We start from the raw sequence: 14792 nt of genomic DNA, 5'->3' as shown, positions 1-14792 counted from the left end.
TTATCACAGGGTCTCTTTTTCTTCATCTGTAAAATGAAGCAAGGAATGGTAGAGAGGGGAGAAAGTAATGTCTTATTAAATTTAAGATTCCTTTGACTTGAATACCTCATATCATGAGAAAATGAGGAGTTGGAGTAAATTTTTATTATGTTTCAAAGGAATAAAGAAAGGAATAATAACCACGACTATAAAAAACTAAAACAGTCAATAGCAAAACCAGATACAGTTAGGAAAGAGAAGCAGGAAAAGTACAGTATGCATAAAGATACAATAGATTATGAAATCATATCAATATTAACTATATCTTCAGTGAATGAAATAACATATAAATAGTTCAAAGGAGACCAAATAATTATAAGAAGAACAAGAGATTAATACACAATTATTGAGGACCTCAATGCTTTCAAACTGAAATAAATATAACATATATATATGTAGGAATAAAATTAAGGATAAGAATAGAAGAGAAAATAATACATGCTAGAGCTTTAGAGATTATTAAAAGGGAATCTTAAGGAATGTTTTTAAAGCACTACACATTACCAATAACAAAACTGATCGTATCTCAGGGCGTGAAAAGCTCAAATGTGGAAAGGCAGTAACAACAACAGATTTTTTGGGTCATTTTGGGAGAGGCATGGAGCTGTGGTTTCATAGTATAGGAGAATTTTCTCCACTGATGTAGATCAACAACTCATTTGAAAAATATATTTTAGGGGAAAACTAGGTGGATCTATGGACTGAAAGCCAGGCCTAGAGAGTGGGAGGTTTTGAGTTAAAATCTAACCTTAAATCATTCCTAGCTATGTGACCCTAGACAAGTCACTTAACCTCCATTGCCTAGCCCTTATTGCTCTTCTGCCTTGGAACCGATTCACAATATTGTTCTAAGGTGGAAGGTAAGAATTTTTTTAAAGAAAAATATAACTTTAGGGATTTTTCTGGTGAAAAAATTTTTAAGTCATGGGAGGTTAAGCAATTTAACAACAAAGCATCATCAACACATCAACAAGCCAACAAGCATTTAAATACTTATCATATACAGACATGGGGCTAAGGGATGGGGATACAAAGAAAAGTAAAAGACAATTACTGCTCTTAGGGGCTCACAGTCTAATGCCCAAGATTAAACTTGATGTATGAGAGGCAGAACTTGAAACCAGTCCTTCCTGACTCTATGACCAGCTTTCTATCAAATGTTATATTGCTTTTCTATATAATACTATATATATATATATATATATATATATATATAATCAATAAGAACTATGAACAGACCAAATGGGCTTACAAGGAGACTTGTAAATAATGTAATGATAGAATAATAGTGTCAAAGAACAAATTATAGTGAAAATGATTGCATTAAAGAAAATAAAATGAAGCAATATATCAAAATTTGTGAGATGCTATAAAACTGTCCTCATGGTGAAATATATGTATTTAAATACTTATATAAAAATCATAGACAAAGCAGAATGTACAATTTAAGAAACCTAGACAATGAACAAATAAATAATCACCAAATTAGCACAAAAATAGAAATGCTGAAAATAAAAAGATAAAATTAAAAACAAGAGACTATTAAGATGATAAAGAAAACTAAGAGCTATTATTTTAAAAAAAGAACAATAAAATAGACAACCACATGGTAATTAGATTTTTTAAAAGAGAGAGAAGATAAATGAATTAGAAAAATTAAAAATGAGAAGGAGGAATTCACAGTGAAGGAGAAGAAATAAGAAAATTATCAGAAATTATTATACTCAATTATATGCTCTTCCAAATTAAAACAAATGAAACAGATGAGCATTTATGAGAAAATAAAATATTGAAATTAACCAAACAGGAAATGGAATTCTAAACAACCAGATATTAGGAAGAGAAAATTAGCAAGGCATAAAGTATCTCCTGAAGAAAAACTCATGTCTAGATGGATTTGCAAATGAATTATATCAAACATTTAAATTATAATTAAACCTTATGCTACATAAACTTTTTGGAAAATATAAAATATACGCATTGCCAAATTCTGTGACTCAAATATGGTCCCTATGTTCAAATTAAGTAAATCTAAAGCAGAGAGAACAATTATGACTAATGAATATTGATTTCAAATATGAAATAAAATATCACCAAGAACAACATAACAACATATTTTAAAATATTCATTATGACTAGATTTCTATCAGAAAGGAGAAGATTATACAACAGTAGGAAATATTATAAATCACATCATTGTATTGTTGGGTGCTAAAAAAATGATTGATTCAAGCATTCTGAAAAACAATGTGGAAATTATTGAGAAAGTTTGCCAAATTCTTCATGCCCTCTAATTCAACGATCCCTAAGAGAAGCCAAGAAAGACAAATTGACATAAAAAGTGTGAAGGGGAGAGGCAAGAAGTAAGAAAATGAAAGAGATAGTGTGAGGAGGAAGAAAGAAGGAAAGTAAGGAAGACAGGAGGAAAGGAAAATAGAGGAAATGGAAAGGAATTAAGGAGAGAAGTTTGAAAGCAGAGGAGGGAAGAGAGAAGGAAGGAAAAAGGATGAAAGAAAGAAAAGAAAAGAGGGAAGAAAAAAGAGTAAGAGCCATTAAATTATTATCATGTGAGAGAAGTGAATATGAATAATTTAGAGAAACAGGAATGCTTTTATGAACCAATGCAGTGAAGAAATTGACATTTGTAATGACAACAACTTTTTAAAAGGTAAAACTAAAACCAAACAAATTGCTTTAAAAAACCACAAAAATTAAAAAAAAACAGAATGACTGAAATCAGATAAAATGAAATGACCAATGTCAATTCCAGAGGAAGGATGATGATACATACCTTCCTTCAGATTCTAAATGTTGAAAATTCTGTCAGCTGTAGTTGCTGTGACGGTTGGATTTGCTAAACTCTGCTTCTACGGAAGTCAATATGTTTTGGGGAAGGATATCTTCTTTTAATATTTTCTTATTTGTTGCATTAAAATTCCCAGATATTTCCACCCTCGTTCCCCTCCCCTCAGTAGAGAAGGCATCTTTTTATAAAAAGATACATATGTATGGGAAAAGATGTCGTGTTTATTTCTATTTATCAGTTCTTCCTCTGCATGTGGAATACACTAGTCATTTTCAAACAATATTTGTTTGGCTGTATATAATGTTCTCTTAGCTCTATTCATTTGTTTTCATAATTTCAGGACTGTCTTTCCATATTTTTCTAGAATTGTCTCATCATTTTTTACAGTGTAGTAGTATTCCCTTACAACCACATGCCACAATTTAACTATTCCTCAATTGATGGACATTCCTTCATTTCCAGTTCCTTACCACCACAAAGAGAGATGCTATTAAATATTTTAGAACATGTAGGTTCTTTTTCTTTTTCCCTTATCATGTTAGGAAATAAACTTAATAGTGGTAATATTAGGTCAAAAATATACACAGTTGTATAACTCTTTGAGCATGATTCCAGACTGCTCTCCAAAATGGTTGGATCAGTTCACAGTTCCACCAACAATATATTAGTGTCCCCATTTTTCTGCATCCCCTCCAACATTTGCCATTTTGCCCTTTTATCATTTTTGCCAATCTGATAATTGTGAAATGATATCACAGAGGTGTTTTTATTCACATTTCTTCAATCAATAATTGAGAACATTTTTGATATAGTTCTATATAGTTTTTGTTACTTCATCCAAAAACTACTTCTTTGTCTTTTGATTGATAAATGAGGAATGGTTCATATTGTTATAAATTTGACAAAGTTCTCTATGTATTTTAGATATGAGAACTATATCAAGAAATTATTATAATGATAAAGTGATCCTTTGACATTCTCTGCTCACAAGTCTTTTCCCCAGATCTTTTATACAATTATTATGTATAATTTTATATTAGTTATTTGTACACATTTCTTATTTCATTACAAGGCTCTAAGCTCCATGAAAACAGGTGTCATCCTATTTCGACTTTATATCTACCCCATTGATCAGCAGAGTGCTCTGAAAATAGGAAGTCTTCATTAAATATTTGTTCAACTGATTCAAATTAGTTAAGTGGAAGACTTATATATACTTATATATTAAGCATTTTGCCCAAATGAGAAAACATGTGCTTAGGATATTATACTAAAGGACTAGAATTTAGTGTAAGACTCGAAGTTGAGATGCTTAACATACGTTAAGTAGGACTCTTTGTACTACACTGTCAGTCGAGTACCAAAGATTGGCCATCATCATTGTGGCTCCCCTATCCCTGATAATGAAGGTAAATCAGACCAGGGAACGACATTTCCCTTTTACATAAAAATCTAGTCCTTTATTCTCTTATGATATGGCAACTTGCCGTAGTGTTGGCTGCCAGTGGGTAAGGGCAATATTACTGCATTTTTTCTTAGAGATTTATGGTACAGAATTTACTTTAATTGATCCTTAATACAGGGGCCTGTTATGAATTTATTCTTGTTTACTTAAAAATTTTACATACATAGATTTTGATATTTTGATTATTTTGAATCTTTAATTTTCCCAAAATTTAATTTTTTTCATGCTTTTGATTTTTCTTTTGATAATTGACTCATATGCTCCTATAACTCAATGATGTATTTGGAGCTGATCTGGGTGTTGTTGTTTTTTTTTTTTAAACCATTAACTTCTGTGTATTGGCTCCTTGTTGGAAGAGTGGTAAGGGTGGGCAATGGGGATCAAGTGACTTGCCCAAGGTCACACAGCTGGGCAGTGTTTGAGGCCAGATTTGAACCTATGACCTCCCGTCTCTAGGCCTGACTCTCAATCCATTGAGCTACCCAGCTGCCCCATGGGTGTTGCTTTTTTAAACAGCCTCTTCAGGGGGGATTGCATTTTTACAAAAATCCAAGTTTTAAAATTTTGTTTGAGAAAATTTTCAGGAAAAGAAGTCTACTAATGCTTTGAAACCAGAAAATGGACTATTTACCTGTGGAAACCTACACTGACTCAAGATGATCCAGAAAAGATGCCTGCAAAAATTTACACAGAATCAAGATGATCCAAAATGAACTTTGGGGTGCAAGTAATTGAACTTGAGGGGATTGAAAACAAATATTTTTTTAAATTTTAAACATTTATTAATATTCATTTTAACATGGTTACATGATTCATGCTCCTACTTTCCCCTTCACCCCCCGCATTCCCCCCACCCATGGCAGACACACATTTCCACTGGTTTTATCTTGTGTCCTTGATCAAGACCAATTTCCAAATTGTTGGTAGTTGCATTGGTGTGGTAGTTTCGAGTCCACACCCCCAATCACGTCCACCCCAACCCATGCGTTCAAGCAGCTGTTTTTCTTATATGTTTCCTCTCCTGCAGTCCTTCCTCTGAATGTGGGTAGCATTCTTTACCATAAATCCCTCAGAATTGTCCTGGGTTTTTGTATTGCTGCTGGTACAAAGGTCCATTACATTCAATTTTACCACAGTATATCAGTCTCTGTGTACAATGTTCTTCTGGCTCTGCTCCTTTCGCTCTGCATCAGATCCCGGAGGTCTCTCCAGTTCGCCTGGAACTTCTCCAGTTTGTTATTCCTTTTAGCACAATAGTATTCCATCACCCGCATATACCACAGTTTGTTCAGCCATTCCCCAATTGAAGGACATACCCTCCTTTTCCAGTTTTTTGCCACCCCAAAAAGCGCTGCTTTTTCTATGATCTCTTTGGGGTACAAACCCAGCAATGGTATGGCTGGATCAAAGGGCAGCCATTCTTTTATAGGCCTTTGAGCATGATTCCAAATTGCCAGCCAGAATGGCTGGATCAGTTCACAACTCCACCAGCAATGCATTAATGTCCCAACTTTGCCACATCCCCTCCAACATTCATTGCTCTCCCCTTCTTTCATTTTAGCCAATCTGCTAGGTGTGAGGTGATACCTCAGAGTTGTTTTGATTTGCATTTCTCTAATGATTAGAGATTTGGAACACTTTCTCATGTGCTTATTGATACTTTTGATTTCTTTATCTGAAAATTGCCTATTCATGTCTCTTGCCCATTTATCAATTGGGGAATAGCTTGATTTTTTATACAATTGATTTAACTCTTGTATATTTGAGTAATTAGACCCCTGTCAGAGTTTTTCATTATAAAGACTTTTTTCCCAATTTGTAGTTTCCCTTCTGATTTTGACTACATTGTTTTTGTTTGTACAAAAGCTTTTTAGCTTAATATAATCAAAACCATTTAATATACATTTTGTAATTTTCTCTAACTCTTGCTTGGTTTGAAAATCTTTCCTTTCCCAAAGATCTGACAAGTATATTATTCTGTGTTCACTTAATTTATTTATAATTTCCCAATTTATATTCAAGTCATTCACCAATTCTGAATTTATCTTGGTGTAGGGTGTGAGATGTTGATCTAGACCTAATCTCCCCCATATTGTTTTCCAAATTTCCCAGCAATTTTTGTCAAATAGTGGATTCATGTCCCAAAATTTTGGCGCTTTGGGTTTATCATACACTGTCTTGCTGATGTCATTTACCCCAAGTCTATTCCACTGATCCTCCCTTCTATCTCTTAGCCAGTACCATATTATTTTGATGACTTGCTGCTTTATAGTATAGTTTAATATCTGGTACTGCCAGGCCCCCTACCTTCACATTTTTTTTTCATTATTTCCCTTGATATTCTTGATCTTTTGTTATTCCAAATGAAATTTGTTATAGTTTTTTCTAATTCAGTAAAGAAGTTTTTTGGTAATTTGATAGGTATGGCGCTAAATAGGTAAATTAATTTGGGTAGAATGGTCATTTTTATTATGTTAGCTCGTCCTACCCATGAGAAAGCAATGGCTTTCCAGTTGTTTAGATCCAGTTTTATTTGTTTGGAAAGTGTTTTGTAGTTGTTTTGTATAATTGCTGTGTTTGTTTTGGTAGGTAGATTCCAAAGTATTTTATATTGTCTAGGGTAATTTTAAATGGTGTTTCTCTTTCTACCTCTTGCTGCTCTAATGTGTTGGAAATGTATAGAAATGCTGATGATTTATGTGCATTTATTTTGTATCCTGCAACTTTGCTAAAGTTGTTGATTATTTCTACAAGCTTCCTAGTTGATTCTCTAGGATTTTTTAAATATACCATCATATCATCTGCAAAGAGTGATAGCTTAGTCTCCTCCTTGCCTATTTTGATACATTTGATTTCTTTTTCTTCTCTAATTGCTACTGCTAGTGTTTCTAGTACTATGTTGAATAATAGAGGTGATAATGGGCATCCTTGTTTTACTCCTGATCTTATTGGGAAGGCTTCTAATTAATCCCCATTGCATATAATGCTTGTTGATAGTTTTAGATATATACTGTTTATTATTTTTAGGAAAGGTCCTTCTATTCCTATACTTTTCAGTTTTTTCAATAGGAATGGATGCTGTATTTTGTCAAAGGCTTTTTCAGCATCTATTGAGATAATCATGTGATTTTTGTTTGTTAGACTATTGATATGGTCAATTATGTGGATGGTTTTCCTAATGTTGAACTATCCTTGCATTCCTGGTATAAATCCCACCTGATCATGGTGGATGATCTTCTTAATTACTTGCTGGAGTCTCTTTGCTAGTATTCTATTTAAGATTTTTGCATCTATGTTCATTAGGGAGATTGGTCTGTAGTTTTCTTTCTCTGTTTTTGATCTCCCTGGCTTTGGAATCAGTACCATATTTGTGTCATAAAAGGAATTTGGTAGGACTCCTTCTTTGCTTATCATATCAAATAATTTGTATAATATTGGGATTAGTTGCTCTTTGAATGTCTGATAGAATTCATTTGTGAATCCATCAGGCCCTGGCGATTTTTTCTTAGGGAGTCCTTTGATGGCTTGTTCAATTTCTTTTTCTGATATTGGATTATTTAGGTATTCTATTTCTTCTGCTGTTAATCTAGGTAGTTTATATTTTTGTAAATATTCATCCATATCTCCTAAATTATTATATTTATTGTCATATAATTGGGCAAAATAGTTTTTAATGATTGCCTTAATTTCCCCTTCATTAGAGGTGAGGTCTCCCTTTTCCTCTTTGATACTGTCAATTTGGTTTTCTTCTTTCCTTTTTTTATTAGATTGACCAGTACTTTGTCGATCTTACCTGTTTTTTCAAAGTACCAGCTTCTAGTCTTATTTATTAATTCAATAGTTCTTTTACTTTTGATTTTATTGATTTCTCCCTTGATTTTTAGTATTTCTAATTTAATTTTTCATCTGGGGATTTTTAATTTGCTCGCTTTATAATTTTTTGAGTTGCATCCCCAATTTATTAATCTCTGCCTTTCTTAATTTGTTAATATATGCATTCTAGGATATAAATTTCCCCCTGAAATTTATATTCTTGAGTGCATCCCACAGAGTTTGGTAGGATGTCTCATCATTGTCATTTTCTTCAATGAAATTGTTGATTGCTTCTATGATTTCTTCTTTGACAAATTGGTTTTAGAGAATCATATTATTTAATTTCCAGTTAGTTTTTGATTTGCCTGTCTAGGTGCCCTTACTAATTATTATTTTTATTGCATTATGATCTGAGAAGTTTTCATTTATTATTTCTGCTCTTTTGCATTTGTTTGCAATGATTCTATGCCCTATTATATGGTCAATCTTTGTGAATGTACCATGACAGCTGAAAAGAAGGTGTATTCCTTTTTGTCCCCATTTATTTTTCTCCACATGTCAATTAAATCTAATTTTTCTAGGACTTCATTCACCTCTCTTACCTCTTTCTTATTTATTTTTTGGCTTGATTTATCTAGATCTGAAAGAGGAATATTTAGATCTCCCACTATTATGGTTTTACTATCTATTTCCTTCTTGAGCTCTTCCAGGTTTTCCTTTATGAATTTGGATGCTATACCACTTGGTGCATACATATTGAGCAGTGTTATTTCCTCATTGTTTATACTGCCTTCAATCAGGATGTAATGACCTTCCCTGTCTTTTTTAATCATATCTTTTTTTTTACTTTGGCTTTGTCAGAAATCACAATAGCCACTCCTGCCTTCTTTTTCTCATTTGATGCCCAAAAGATTTTGTTCAAGCCCTGAACCTTAAACTTGTGTATGTCCACCCACCTCATATGTGTTTCTTGTAGACAACATATGGTGGGATTTGGGTTTCTAATCCACTCTGCTATTTGCTTCCGTTTTATGTGAGACTTCATCCCATTCACATTCAGCGTTATAATTATCAGCTGTGCATTTGCTGACATTTTTGTATTCTCCCCTATTCCTACCCCTTCTTCTTAACCTATTTCCTTTTAAACCAGTGTTTTTCTATTAAGCTGGTATCCCTTATCCCCTCCCTTGATTAACTTCCCTTTCTACCCCCTCCCTTGTTATTCCCCTATATTTGTTTTGAAGGCCTAAAAAAATTCCTCCCCCTTCTTCTCCCCTCTCTTTTTTGACCTCCCCTCTCCCCTGCTCCCCTTGGTTTATCCCTTCTTACTTTCTCAGTATGGTTAGATAGAGTTTTATATCCCAATGGATAGTATAGCTACTCTTCCCTCTCCGAGTTGATTACACTGAGAGTAAGGTTTAAAAATTACCTCTTGATGCTCTCTTCCTCTCCTTTTTATAATAGTATTTGTCCCCTCCCCATCCCATGCCCTTTTTTTGTATAATAGATTGTCCTATTTTTCTTATTCTCTCAAGTTTCTCCCGGTGTCCCCCTCCATTCACCCTCCTCTTTCCCACCCCCCCATATCATCTTAGACCATTCAGCACTCCACCCTCTCCCCACAAATCATTCTTCCAATGACTATAATAGTGAATACTTAATAGTGAATGGAGTTCACTACAGAGAATTATACATAGCATTTCTCCACATAGGAATACAGATAATTAGATCTTACTGAGGCCCTTAAAAAGGCAAATTTAAAAAATTATGAGTTTTCTTTCTTTCCGCTCTGTTTCTTATTTACCTTTTCATGCTTCTCTCGATTTTTGTGGTTGGATATCAAACTTTCCATTTAGCCCTGGTCTTTTCTGTGTAAATACTTGGAAATCTTCAGTTTTGTTGAATGCCCATACTTTCCCCTGGAAGTATATAGTCAATTTTGATGGGTAGTTGATCCATGGTTGCAGGCCCAGCTCTCTTGCCTTTCTGAATATCATATTCCAAGCTTTGTGGTCTTTTAGCTTAGAGGCTGCCAGATCCTGTGTGATCCTGATTGGTGCTCCTTGGTATTTGAATTGTCTCTTTCTGGCTTCTTGTAAGATTTTTTTTCTTTTACTTGGAAGCTCTTGAATTTGGCTATTATATTCCCGGGCGTTGTCTTTTCTGGGTCTGGTGTAGAGGGTGATCTATGGATCCTTTCAATGTCTATATTGCCCTCTTGTTGTAGAACTTCAGGGTAATTTTGCTGAATAATTTCTTTTAGTATGGAGTCCAAATTTCTATTAATTTCTCCCTTTTCAGGGAGACCAATGATTCTCAAATTGTCTCTTCTAGACCGGTTTTCTTGGTCTGTCACTTACTCATTGAGATATTTCATGTTTCCTTCTATTTTTTCAGTCTTTTGGCTTTGTTTTATTTGTTCTTGTTGTCTTGAGAGATCATTAGCTTCTAATTGTTCAATTCTAGCTTTTAAAGACTGGTTTTCCCTTTCAATCTGGTCATTTCTGGTCTTCAGTTGACTTGCCTCACTTTCCAATTGTGAAATTCTGTCTTTTAAACTGTTATTTTCTTGCCTGATTTCCTTTTGAGCTACTTCCCCTTTCTCTGGCCATATCTTTTCCATCTTTCTCATCATCTCAGTTTTGAATATTTCAAGAGCTTGTGACCAGTTTTGATTATCTTGGGATGGTTCGGATGTGATTGCTTGTTTTTTCTCCTCTTCTGATTGCTCGGTAGTCTGGATTTTCTCTGTGTAAAAGTTGTTGAGTGTTAAAGATTTCTTTTACTTGTTGTTAATTTTTCTCTCTTTCTTCTGGACTTCCTGAATCTGGGTAGCCATTGTTAGCCTAGCAGCTTCTCAGCTTTATCCTCGCACTCAGGGTCTGTCTGTGGTCTTTTGGCTCCTGAGGTCTTAGGTCTGGTTTTTCCAAGGTCACGCCCCCTGGTGGACCCTCTTTCTTGATCCTCTGCAGGAGGCTCCTTTACAAGTCTCAGGGTGCTGCTTCCACAGTCGTATACCCATCTACACTGGTTCCCCACTCAGGGTTTCAGAGCCTTCGCTCCTGCCTGTGTCCGCCTCTGCCCGCGTCTCCACCCGTGCCTGCTCTCCGCTTCCGCTCTCAGAGTCCGTGTGCGTTCCTCAGCTTTTTGGGGTCCTAAATCTTGCTGCTCTCAGTAACAGGCCCTGGAGCTGCCAATGATTCGATGGGTGCCCCAAACTTGCTCTATTTCTTTTGACCTGGCTTCAGAGCTGCAGGTGGTGTGTGTGTGGGGGGAGGGGGGGTGGTGGTTGCTCAGCCCGCGATTTAGTGAGAGCTGTTTCACCCCTTTATAGCATGGAAATGCCCCGATTCCACGTACCTTCCATGCCGCACCCTGTTGTGGGGTCCCTGCGTTTGACTGAGTTTGTTTTTAATGCCCCCTTGATGAGTCCTGTGTGTTTTGGTCAGAAGAGGTTAAGCGCTGCTTTTTACTCTGCTGCCATCTTAACCCGGAACTCGAAAACAAATATTTTGAATTGTAAACTCTTATGCCAAAGGGGATTGCCCCCAGTTGGCTTTTTTGTCAATGTGCCTAGCAAAACATTGTTTTTGCTCTTTCTATCTCTTCTACTTACCTCTTATCTCTAACTATTGTAGTTAGAACTTTAGGGGTACAAGATGATTATGTCAAATGATCAATTGAGGAGACCAGTTTCCCAAATGATCATGGGGGGATTGTGATAATTAGATTAAGTCTACAGTGCCCATCTTTAGATTTAATCACCAAAGGTGAGAGCACCTCCAAATTCTGGGAGGTCCTTAACCCACATGTGCTAGAGTAGGTGACAGATCAGAATTGACTGACTGCCCTCTAGGCATCCTAATAAGAAGCATCTATTGTGAATGGACACGCAAAGTAGGAGGGAGGCACAGGAAGTGATACATGAGTGACCCCTTTAAAAATAGGGAGTTGAATGAGTGAGAGGGGCTTCTGGTGAAGAGGGTGGCTGGTAAAGGAGGTCTTTTAGCTCTTCTGGTTCGTGGAGGTGGTGAGTTTAAAGACTGACTGAATCTTCCTGAACTTCTTTTAAGGAACTTCCTTAATAGACTCTGTGAATGAAGGTTTGCTTCATTCACCTCCTGGCCTCTGGCCCTCTGACTCTCAGCTGAGGGTTAATTAGATCTACCTGGATTAATTACAGGATCATAGCAATTTACCTACTATGTTAGATTCTTATTTCCTTATTTCCTCTCTCTCTTCTTAATTGTAAATAAACTTCCATAAAAGTAAATTTTGACTTGAGATTATTCCTATTTGAGGATTGATAATAGTTCAATCTTCTGGCGGCCATCTTTTAATATATTGAACCCCCCCAAAAAAAACCTTTCCCCCCTTACATTTTTGTAAGATTATATTCATTTATTTGGTTATATGTCTATAGCTAGAAAGCAAATGAAGAGGTGTTGGTGGGGAAAAGGGTTCAAGTGCAATAGCAGGACCAGATGGCTGGGATGGAAGATCAAGTATCACCGGGGCTAGTCAAATACATAGGTCCATGTGATACTCTCCAATAAACACAGCATGGACCTCATGGCGGGAGTTATAAGACCAGAGAGGTAAGTCCTTTTACTCATGACCTTTTGACCAGAGGGTACAAAATCAAAATTAGAGTGGAATACTGCAAAAGCCACAGCTTCTGGTGTTACAGAAAAGTTCTTATATTACTAAATTTTAGAGCTGGAAAGAAACTCAGTTACCTAATTAGACCTCCCCATTTTACAAACATATTTCAAGTTTCACACCATCTAGCCAGTTATTGCTATATTATTGTTGAGATGATAATCTTTGTCTTCTGTCTTCACATCTAACCTTTGTCATCCTTCTACTATACCATAATCCTTTTCATTCTCTCCTCACTGCTATAATCGGATTCCATAGGAGAAATTCCAGTGATGTTCAAAGCCTCCTACTTCAGGGAATGTTGACATTAAATCATTTGTCCTTTTTTCTTGGCTGTGTCCCCTTTTCTACAGATGGTTATAGAGCAGATAAGAAGGACTCTATAGTTTTAACTTATTTTCTTTGTAGAAGAAAAATGCATAACAAGTTGTTCTAAAATAGGAGGGCTGAGTGATACAGTACAGACTGAGCACACTGGACAGGCTACAGAAGAGTGCTCAGCACCAGTCCAACCATCCATCATATTAATGCTTTCAGTACCAAGAGGCAACATGGCTCAGTCAGCTAAGAAATGGACTGGAAACTCCTGGGCTGTGAGTTCTCCTGCTGCTCACCACCTGCTATGTGACCTTCCCTATGTTGGCCACCCTCTCTATATTTGGGCTCTTTCAGCTGTTAAAGAAAATCCTCATGTTTTCTTTCCTTCCTTCCTTCCTTCCTTCCTTCCTTCCTTCCTTCCTTCCTTCCTTCCTTCCTTCCTTCCTTCTTTTTCTCTTTCTTTCTTTCCTTCTTTTTCTCTTTCTTTCTGTCCTAAGATGGGCATTTGTTTTGTGTGAGTATATATATATTTGTAATGGGTTTTGTTTTTCTTGCCTTCTTAAAAGGCAAGAGAACAGAGAGAGAGGTTGAGAGAATTTGGACCTAAATATTTTTAAACTCTGTTTTAAAAAAGGAACAATTTTATTATATAATGTTGTCGCTTTTGCATAAATATATCTAATAAAGCTAAGATTAAAAGGGAAACAAATAACCAGGGAAGAAATCTTTATAGCAAGTTTCTCTGATAAAGGTCATAGTTCCAACAGACATAAGCAATTGAGTCAAATTATAAGAATAAAAGCCTTTCTCTAGTTTATAAGTGATCTAAGGATAGTAACAGGCAATTCTCTNTCTCTCTCTCTCTCTCTCTCTCTCTCTCTCTCTCTCTCTCTCTCTCTCTCTCTCTCGCTGTTAGTCGTCCTCTCAAGTTGATTACATACTTCTTCATAGTTTGTTGTGGTGCTATAGGAAAATTCTTTAATAACTACTTGATCATTAGTGATTATAATCTAGGTCTTCTCAATTAAGATAGAGATAATCCCTTTCTTGTACTGTTGATATTCTGGGCTGTCTATATCAAATGAACTTGGGGGATACTCTCTCAACCTACAAAGATACATATATACTAATATATACATATATGTATATGTATATCCACAATATCCATATATTTATATAGAAATATATCTACATATACACATACAAATATATATGCATATGTATATGTATATGTGTGTATATACATGTATATACACGTATGTCCAGATTCAGCTAGTTGGTGCATTGGAAAAAGGAGGTAGAAGATTTAAGTTCAAATCTAGCCCCAAACACTTACTAGCTATATCCTCCTGAGCAAATCACTGAATCCTGTTTACCTCATCAGCAGGATCTATAAAATGGGTTAATAATAATATCAGCTTACTTCTGAAGGTTGTTGTGAGGATCACATGAAATAATAATAGTAAAGCTCTTAGCAGAGTGTCTGGAAAATAGTAAGAATTAAGTGAATGTTGCCTATTATTATTATTACATTTTCATAATATTGAAGTCATAGTGAATGGATAAATATGAATTTTGTTGAATCAATAATACACATGGTTGGTAATTCATCTTATCTTTGATGAATATGCTCATTATGAACTAAGCAACATTTTTGTGGTCCTTTTGTGAAGTTGAGTTTTACTGTGG

The sequence above is a fragment of the Gracilinanus agilis genome, chromosome 3, assembly GCF_016433145.1.
Source record: "Gracilinanus agilis isolate LMUSP501 chromosome 3, AgileGrace, whole genome shotgun sequence".
NCBI lineage: Eukaryota > Metazoa > Chordata > Mammalia > Didelphimorphia > Didelphidae > Gracilinanus > Gracilinanus agilis.
This window is presented reverse-complemented; position numbering follows the sequence as displayed.